Source organism: Gorilla gorilla, chromosome 9, assembly GCF_029281585.2.
Source record: "Gorilla gorilla gorilla isolate KB3781 chromosome 9, NHGRI_mGorGor1-v2.1_pri, whole genome shotgun sequence".
In the NCBI taxonomy this organism is placed as follows: domain Eukaryota; kingdom Metazoa; phylum Chordata; class Mammalia; order Primates; family Hominidae; genus Gorilla; species Gorilla gorilla.
This window is the reverse complement of record NC_073233.2, coordinates 62,858,569-62,866,733: the sequence shown is the minus strand read 5'-3', so window position 1 is coordinate 62,866,733 and position 8,165 is coordinate 62,858,569.

Sequence of the window (8,165 nt, the reverse complement as noted above, 5' to 3'; positions counted from 1 at the left end):
TGATTTTAGTTATTTCTTGCCTTCTGCTAGCTTTTGAATGTGTTTGCTCTTGCTTTTCTAGTTCTTTTAATTGTGATGTTAGGGTGTCAATTTTGGATCTTTCCTGCTTTCTCTTATGGGCATTTAGTGCTATAAATTTCCCTCTACACACTGCTTTGAATGCATCCCAGAGATTCTGGTATGTTGTGTCTTTGTTCTCGTTGGCTTCAAAGAACATCTTTATTTCTGCCTTCATTTCGTTATGTACCCAGTAGTCATTCAGGAGCAGGTTGTTCAGTTTCCATGTAGTTGAGTGGCTTTGAGTGAGATTTTTAATCCTGAGTTCTAGTTTGATTGCACTGTGGTCTGAGAGATAGTTTGTTATAATTTCTGTTCTTTTACATTTGCTGAGGAGAGCTTTACTTCCAACTATGTGGTCAATTTTGGAATAGGTGTGGTGTGGTGCTGAAAAAAATGTATATTCTGTTGATTTGGGGTGGAGAGTTCTGTTGATGTCTATTAGGTCCACTTGGTGCAGAGCTGAGTTCAATTCCTGGGTATCCTTGTTGACTTTCTGTCTCGTTGATCTGTCTAATGTTGACAGTGGGGTGTTAAAGTCTCCCATTATTAATGTGTGGGAGTCTAAGTCTCTTTGTAGGTCACTCAGGACTTGCTTTATGAATCTGGGTGCTCCTGTATTGGGTGCATATATATTTAGGATAGTTAGCTCCTCTTGTTGAATTGATCCCTTAACCATTATGTAATGGCCTTCTTTGTCTCTTTTGATCTTTGTTGGTTTAAAGTCTGTTTTATCAGAGACTAGGATTGCAACCCCTGCCTTTTTTTGTTTTCCATTTGCTTGGTAGATCTTCCTCCATCCTTTTATTTTGAGCCTATGTGTGTCTCTGCACGTGAGATGGGTTTCCTGAATACAGCACACTGATGGGTCTTGACTCTTTATCCAACTTGCCAGTCTGTGTCTTTTAATTGGAGAATTTAGTCCATTTACATTTAAAGTTAATATTGTTATGTGTGAATTTGATCCTGTCATTATGATGTTAGCTGGTGATTTTGCTCATTAGTTGATGCAGTTTCTTCCTAGTCTCAATGGTCTTTACATTTTGGCATGATTTTGCAGCGGCTGGTACCGGTTGTTCCTTTCCATGTTTAGCGCTTCCTTCAGGAGCTCTTTTAGGGCAGGCCTGGTGGTGACAAAATCTCTCAGCATTTGCTTGTCTGTAAAGTATTTTATTCCTCCTTCACTTATGAAGCTTAGTTTGGCTGGATATGAAATTCTGGGTTGAAAATTCTTTTCTTTAAGAATGTTGAATATTGGCCCCCACTCTCTTCTGGCTTGTAGGGTTTCTGCCGAGAAATCCGCTGTTAGTCTGATGGGCTTCCCTTTGAGGGTAACCCGACCTTTCTCTCTGGCTGCCCTTAACATTTTTTCCTTCATTTCAACTTTGGTGAATCTGACAATTATGTGTCTTGGAGTTGCTCTTCTCGAGGAGTATCTTTGTGGTGTTCTCTGTATTTCCTGAATCTGAATGTTGGCCTGCCTTGCTAGATTGGGGAAGTTCTCCTGGATAATATCCTGCAGAGTGTTTTCCAACTTGGTTCCATTCTCTGCATCACTTTCAGGTACACCAATCAGACGTAGATTTGGTCTTTTCACATAGTCCCATATTTCTTGGAGGCTTTGCTCATTTCTTTTTATTCTTTTTTCTCTAGACTTCCCTTCTCGCTTCATTTCATTCATTTCATCTTCCATTGCTGATACCCTTTCTTCCAGTTGATCGCATCGGCTCCTGAGGCTTCTGCATTCTTCACGTAGTTCTCGAGCCTTGGTTTTCAGCTCCATCAGCTCCTTTAAGCACTTCTCTGTATTGGTTATTCTAGTTATACATTCTTCTAAATTTTTTTCAAAGTTTTCAACTTCTTTGCCTTTGGTTTGAATGTCCTCCCGTAGCTCAGAGTAATTTGATCGTCTGAAGCCTTCTTCTCTCAGCTCGTCACAATCATTCTCCATCCAGCTTTGTTCCGTTGCTGGTGAGGAACTGCGTTCCTTTGGAGGAGGAGAGGTGCTCTGCGTTTTAGAGTTTCCAGTTTTTCTGTTCTGTTTTTTCCCCATCTTTGTGGTTTTATCTACTTTTGGTTTTTGATGATGGTGATGTACAGATGGGTTTTTGGTGTGGATGTCCTTTCTGTTTGTTAGTTTTCCGTCTAACAGACAGGACCCTCAGCTGCAGGTCTGTTGGAATACCCTGCCGTGTGAGGTGTCAGTGTGCCCCTGCTGGGGGGTGCCTCCCAGTTAGGCTGCTCGGGGGTCAGGGGTCAGGCACCCACTTGAGGAGGCAGTCTGCCCGTTCTCAGATCTCCAGCTGCGTGCTGGGAGAACCACTGCTCTCTTCAAAGCTGTCAGACAGGGACATTTAAGTCTGCAGAGGTTACTGCTGTCTTTTTGTTTGTCTGTGCCCTGCCCCCAGAGGTGGAGCCTACAGAGGCAGGCAAGCCTCCTTGAGCTGTGGTGGGCTCCACCCAGTTCGAGCTTCCCGGCTGCTTTGTTTACCTAAGCAAGCCTGGGCAATGGCGGGCGCCCCTCCCCCAGCCTCGCTGCCGCCTTGCAGTTTGATCTCAGACTGCTGCGCTAGCAATCAGTGAGATTCCGTGGGCATAGGACCCTCCGAGCCAGGTGTGGGATATAGTCTCGTGGTGCGCCGTTTTTTAAGCCGGTCTGAAAAGCGCAATATTCGGGTAGGAGTGACCCGATTTTCCAGGTGCGTCCGTTACCCCTTTCTTTGACTGGGAAAGGGAACTCCCTGTCCCCTTGCGCTTCCCAGGTGAGGCAATGCCTCGCCCCGCTTCGGCTCGCGCACGGTGCGCGCACCCACTGACCTGCGCCCACTGTCTGGCACTCCCTAGTGAGATGAACCCGGTACCTCAGATGGAAATGCAGAAATCACCCGTCTTCTGCGTCGCTCACGCTGGGAGCTGTAGACCGGAGCTGTTCCTATTCGGCCATCTTCTGCCCTCCAAGAATGAATTTTAAAAAGAATAATTTGTTTAAGAAGGATAAACAGAAAGGATATAGCAGAATAAAAGCAAAATACAGACAAAAATTTTAAAAACATACCTCATTCAAGAAAATAATTATAAGGCCAGGCACAGTGCCTCATGCCTGTAATCCCAGCATATTGGGAGGCCAAGGTGGGTGGATCACTTGAGGCCAGGAGTTTGAGACCAGACTGACCAACATGGTGAAATCCCATCTCTACTAAAAATACAAAAATTAGCCAGGTGTGGTGGCAGGCGCCTGTAATCTCAACTACTCAGGAGGCTGAGGCATGAGAATTGCTTGAACTTGGGTGGTGGAGGTTGCAGTGAGGGGAGATGTTACCACTGTCCTATAGCCTGGGTGACAGAGCATGTCCCTGCCCCCTTATCCCCCCAAAAAAGAAAAGAAGAAAGAAATAAAAAAAAATAAGACTGACAAACTATTTATTAAAGAAGCAGTGAAAACCGAAGACAAAGGAAATACATCTCCACAGTGCTAAATGAATATAAATGTCAACACAGAATCCATTTAAAATCTTACAGAAGTGAATGTAAAATGCAGAGTTTTCTGACTAATTAAAAAAAGAATACTTAGAGACTCTGGAACCAACCACAAACTATAAAATCATAACTCTAAAGAATGATCTTCCGAAAGAAGGAAAAAGCTCTGATATGGAAAAAAGGAAATGCAGGAAAGAAGGAAGACTAACTAAAAGAAGAAATACAGGATTAAATTATATGAATATTAATTATACATAACATAAACAAATACAAAACCAAGAGGAAGTGGTGGATTTAAATCCAATACATATTTAGTTTTATTTTTTGAATGAGCAAATTTCAACTATTTAAGAGTAATTACCAATATGTCTCAGTTTGCTAATTGGAAAACAGTGGGATTGAACTAGATGAACTCAGTATCCTCCCAGTCAAATTACCTAGGACACTATTAGTGCAGCCCTACATTATTCTATTCTTCTGACATTTTTTCATTTTTCATATTTTTATTATTAAATAACAATTTTCAAGCTTATGACAGTTACATGAAAGATGTTAGCCTTTGTATGTGAGATTTGACAAATACAGTGAGCAAATAATGATTATATGTTTCTCATGCACTGTGTAGCTATTTAAGATTCGAGGCTTCTTTGGAGAGAGAACAGAGCACTTTGGTAAATACTGTGGACCCTGGAGCCACACAGCCTCTGCTGCAATCCCAGCTTCACCAATTACTATGTGACTTTGGGCCACTTAGTGAAACTCTTTGTGCCTCACTTTCATCATTTATAGAATGGGGATACCAATAGTCCTTACCTCTTATAGTTTTTATTGTATTACAACAAAGCAAAGTGTCTAGATCACTGGCTGGCACCTGATAAAGGCTCAATGAACTGATAGCTATTACTAGTGACACTGAACGCTCTACTGTGAACACTGGATCAGAATAAATCATTCAGATCTTTGTCAACTTGATATGATTTATAGATATAGTCCAGGATTAAATGAATAAGACAATTGACCTCATGAACACTTTGAGGGGCATACATGCAATAAAATTGTATGTCTTAGGAATTATTGATTTAATCATACATGAGTAATAATTTAACTGTAATGTAATGTATCTTGATGGGCAACAGCTGGAAACATTACCTTTGAAAACAGGCACAAGACAGGGATGCCCTCTTTCACCACTCCTATTCAACATAGTGTTGGAAGTTCTGGCCAGGGCAATCAGGCAACAGAAAGGAATAAAAGATATTCAATTAGGAAAAGAGGAAGTCAAATTGTCCCTGTTTACAGATGACATGATTGTATATTTAGAAAACCCCATTGTCTCAGCCCAAAATCTCCTTAAGCTGAACAGCAACTTCAGCAAAGTCTCAGGATAAAAAATCAATGTGTGAAAATCACAAGCATTCTTATACACCAATAACAGACTCCCATTCGCATTTGCTACAAAGATAATAAAATACCTAGGAATCCAAGTTATCAGTGATGTGAAGGACCTCTTCAAGGAGAACTACAATCCACTGATCAATGAAATAAAAGAGGACACAAACAAATGGAAGAACATTCCATGCTCATGGATAGGAAGAATCAATATTGTGAAAATGGCCATGCTGCCCAAGGTAATTTATATATTCAATGCCATCCCTATCAAGCTACCAATGACTTTCTTCACAGAATTGGAAAAATTTCATATGGAGCCAAAAAACAGCCCGCATTGCCAAGACAATCCTAAGCAAAAACCACAAAGCTGGAGGCATCATTCTACCTGACTTCAAACTATACTACAAGCCTACAGTAACCAAAACAGCATGGTACTGGTATGAAAACAGAGATATAGACCAATTGAACAGAACAGAGACCTCAGAAATAACTCCACACATCTACAACCATCTGATCTTTGGCAAATCTGACAAAAACAAGAGATGGAGAAAGGATTCCCTAGTTAATAAATGGTGCTGGGAAAACTGGCTAGCCATATGTAGAAACCTGAAACTGGATCCCTTCCTTACACCTTATACAAAAATTAATTCAAGATGGATTAAAGACTTAAATGTTAGACCTAAAGCCATAAAAACCCTAGAAGAAAACCTAGGCATTACCATTCAGGCCATAGGCATGGGCAAGGACTTCATGACTAAAACACCAAAAGCAATGGCAACAAAAGCCAAAATTGACAAATGGGATCTAATTAAACTCAAGAGCTTCTGCACAGCAAAAGAAACTACCATCAGATTTAACAGGCAACCTACAGAATGGGAGAAAATTTTTACGATCTACCCATCTGACCAAGGGCTAATATCCAGAATCTACAAAGAACTTAAACAAATTTACAAGAAAAAAACAGACAACCCCATCAAAAAGTGGGCAAAGGATATGAACAGACAATTTTCAAAAGAAGACATTTATGCAGACAACAGACACATGAAAAAATGCTTATCATCACTGGTCATGAGAAAAATGCAAATCAAAACCACAATGAGATACCGTCTCACACCAGTTAGAATGGTGATCATTAAAAAGTCAGGAAACAACAGGTGCTGGAGAGGATGTGGAGAAATAGGAACACTTTTACACTGTTGGTGGGTCGGTAAACTAGTTCAACCATTGTGGAAGACAGTGTGGCGATTCCTCAATGATCTAGAACTAGAAATACCACTTGACCCAATGATACCATTACTGAGTGTATACCCAAGGGATTATAAATCATGCTACTATAAAGACACATACACACGTATGTTTATTGTGGCACTATTCACAATAGCAAAGACTTGGACCCAAACCAAATGTCCGTTAATGATAGACTGGATAAAGAAAATGTGGCACATATACACCGTGGAATACTAGGCAGCCATAAAAAGGATCAGTTCATGTCCTTTGTAGGGACATTGATGAAGCTGGAAATCATCATTCTGAACAAACTATCTCAAGGACAAAAAACCAAACACTGCATGTTCTCACTCATAGGTGGGAATTGAACAATGAGAACACTTGGACACAGGGTGGGGAACATCACACATTGGGGCCTGTCATGGGGTGGGCAGATGGGGGAGGGATGGCATTAGGAGAAATACCTAATGTAAATAATGAATTAATGGGTGCAGCAAACCAACATGGCACATGTATACATATGTAACAAACCTGCATGTTGTGCACATGTACCCTAGAACTTAAAGTATGATAAAGAAAATAAAAGAAAAGGATATGAATGGAAAGTTCATTAAAAAAGAGAAATCGTGTTATGCTTCTAGAACCTAATAGTCACTGATTCCTTTACACACTAACACATTTGTCATGATATGCAATTTTAAATTATTTAATCAAATATATCTAAAAGTAATTCTTTATTAACATTTCATGTAAAATATTATATCCTATAAATTAAGATGATAAATCTGTCTATTTATCACAGATGTAACATGGAACATATTTCTCTACTTAATGGCAAAATGGAAAATAAATGCCTATCAGACTGCATTCTAAAACCAAATATACTTTGTATACTCCCTTAAGGTCTGTGTTTTGCTAGCTTAATTTTCTCAATTAGAATTCCTCCAATGAAAACATGTAATAGTTAAAATATTAGCTGCATTTAAACATATCAAAGGAATTTTTAATGAATATCCCTGTCGGTGATTTCAAGAATTCACATCATGAGCTTTGTCCTTGGTCAAAAAAAATCAATGCATCTTTTACTGAGGGTTACTGTAGATATTTCCTGCATCTATGAGTGATCATAAAACATGAAAATCAATGGTTTATCCATGGATCTAAAAATAGATTTAGTTTCTAGTTTCTGTATTTTCACACAGGCTTCTCATTATTTCAGTCTTTCAGAAAAGTATAAAAGTATTCAAAGCAGGTGCCAAAAATATAAAGATGCTTAAACATAATCTCAATATTTACTGTATAAAGGTAGTTGAATATTCTCACCTGCTGAAAAAATTTCTTCATAGAAAAACAAATATCCTGCATTTGCATGACTATACAAAAATTGACATAACAGGTGGAAATTAACCAGGATGAGTTCATTATGTAGTGGCACAAATAAACACAATATTTAGCAACACTAAAATTCATTACCTGAATGTTTCTCTTCTCATTCAATTATAGTGAAGCACCCATAAGTACATTACTGTGATTGAGGATTTATGATAACTCTCATGTGCGTAGCTATTAAGCTCTGTAGCTAGCAAGGAAAATGCAGGGAATTAACTTTGCAAAAAAGTCAATGACAGAGTTTTCTCCTGCTTTTAAATAGGAAAGAAGTGGTCTTCGAAATAAGCTCTTTGAATGACTAAAAGGTTGAAGAGTTCTGCTTAAATTAAACTTTTCAGTCATTCAAATAGCACACCCTAAGACACTTCTTTCCTAATTAAATGCGGTTTTCCATATCTACCCAATCTCATTCCAGGAAATTGAGACCTTTCATAAATTACTACAAGCAATGGTGGATATAACAAGAAAACATTACACCTAAAGAACTAGATACCAAGTGAAGGCATACTTTATCTTTGCAGGGAGTTTAACTCTTCAGATATCAGTTGAATTTTCCTACCAGGAAAATAATTCTTCAATTTATGTGTGTAGACACAGTCTATGACATTTACATCATCACTGTTTTA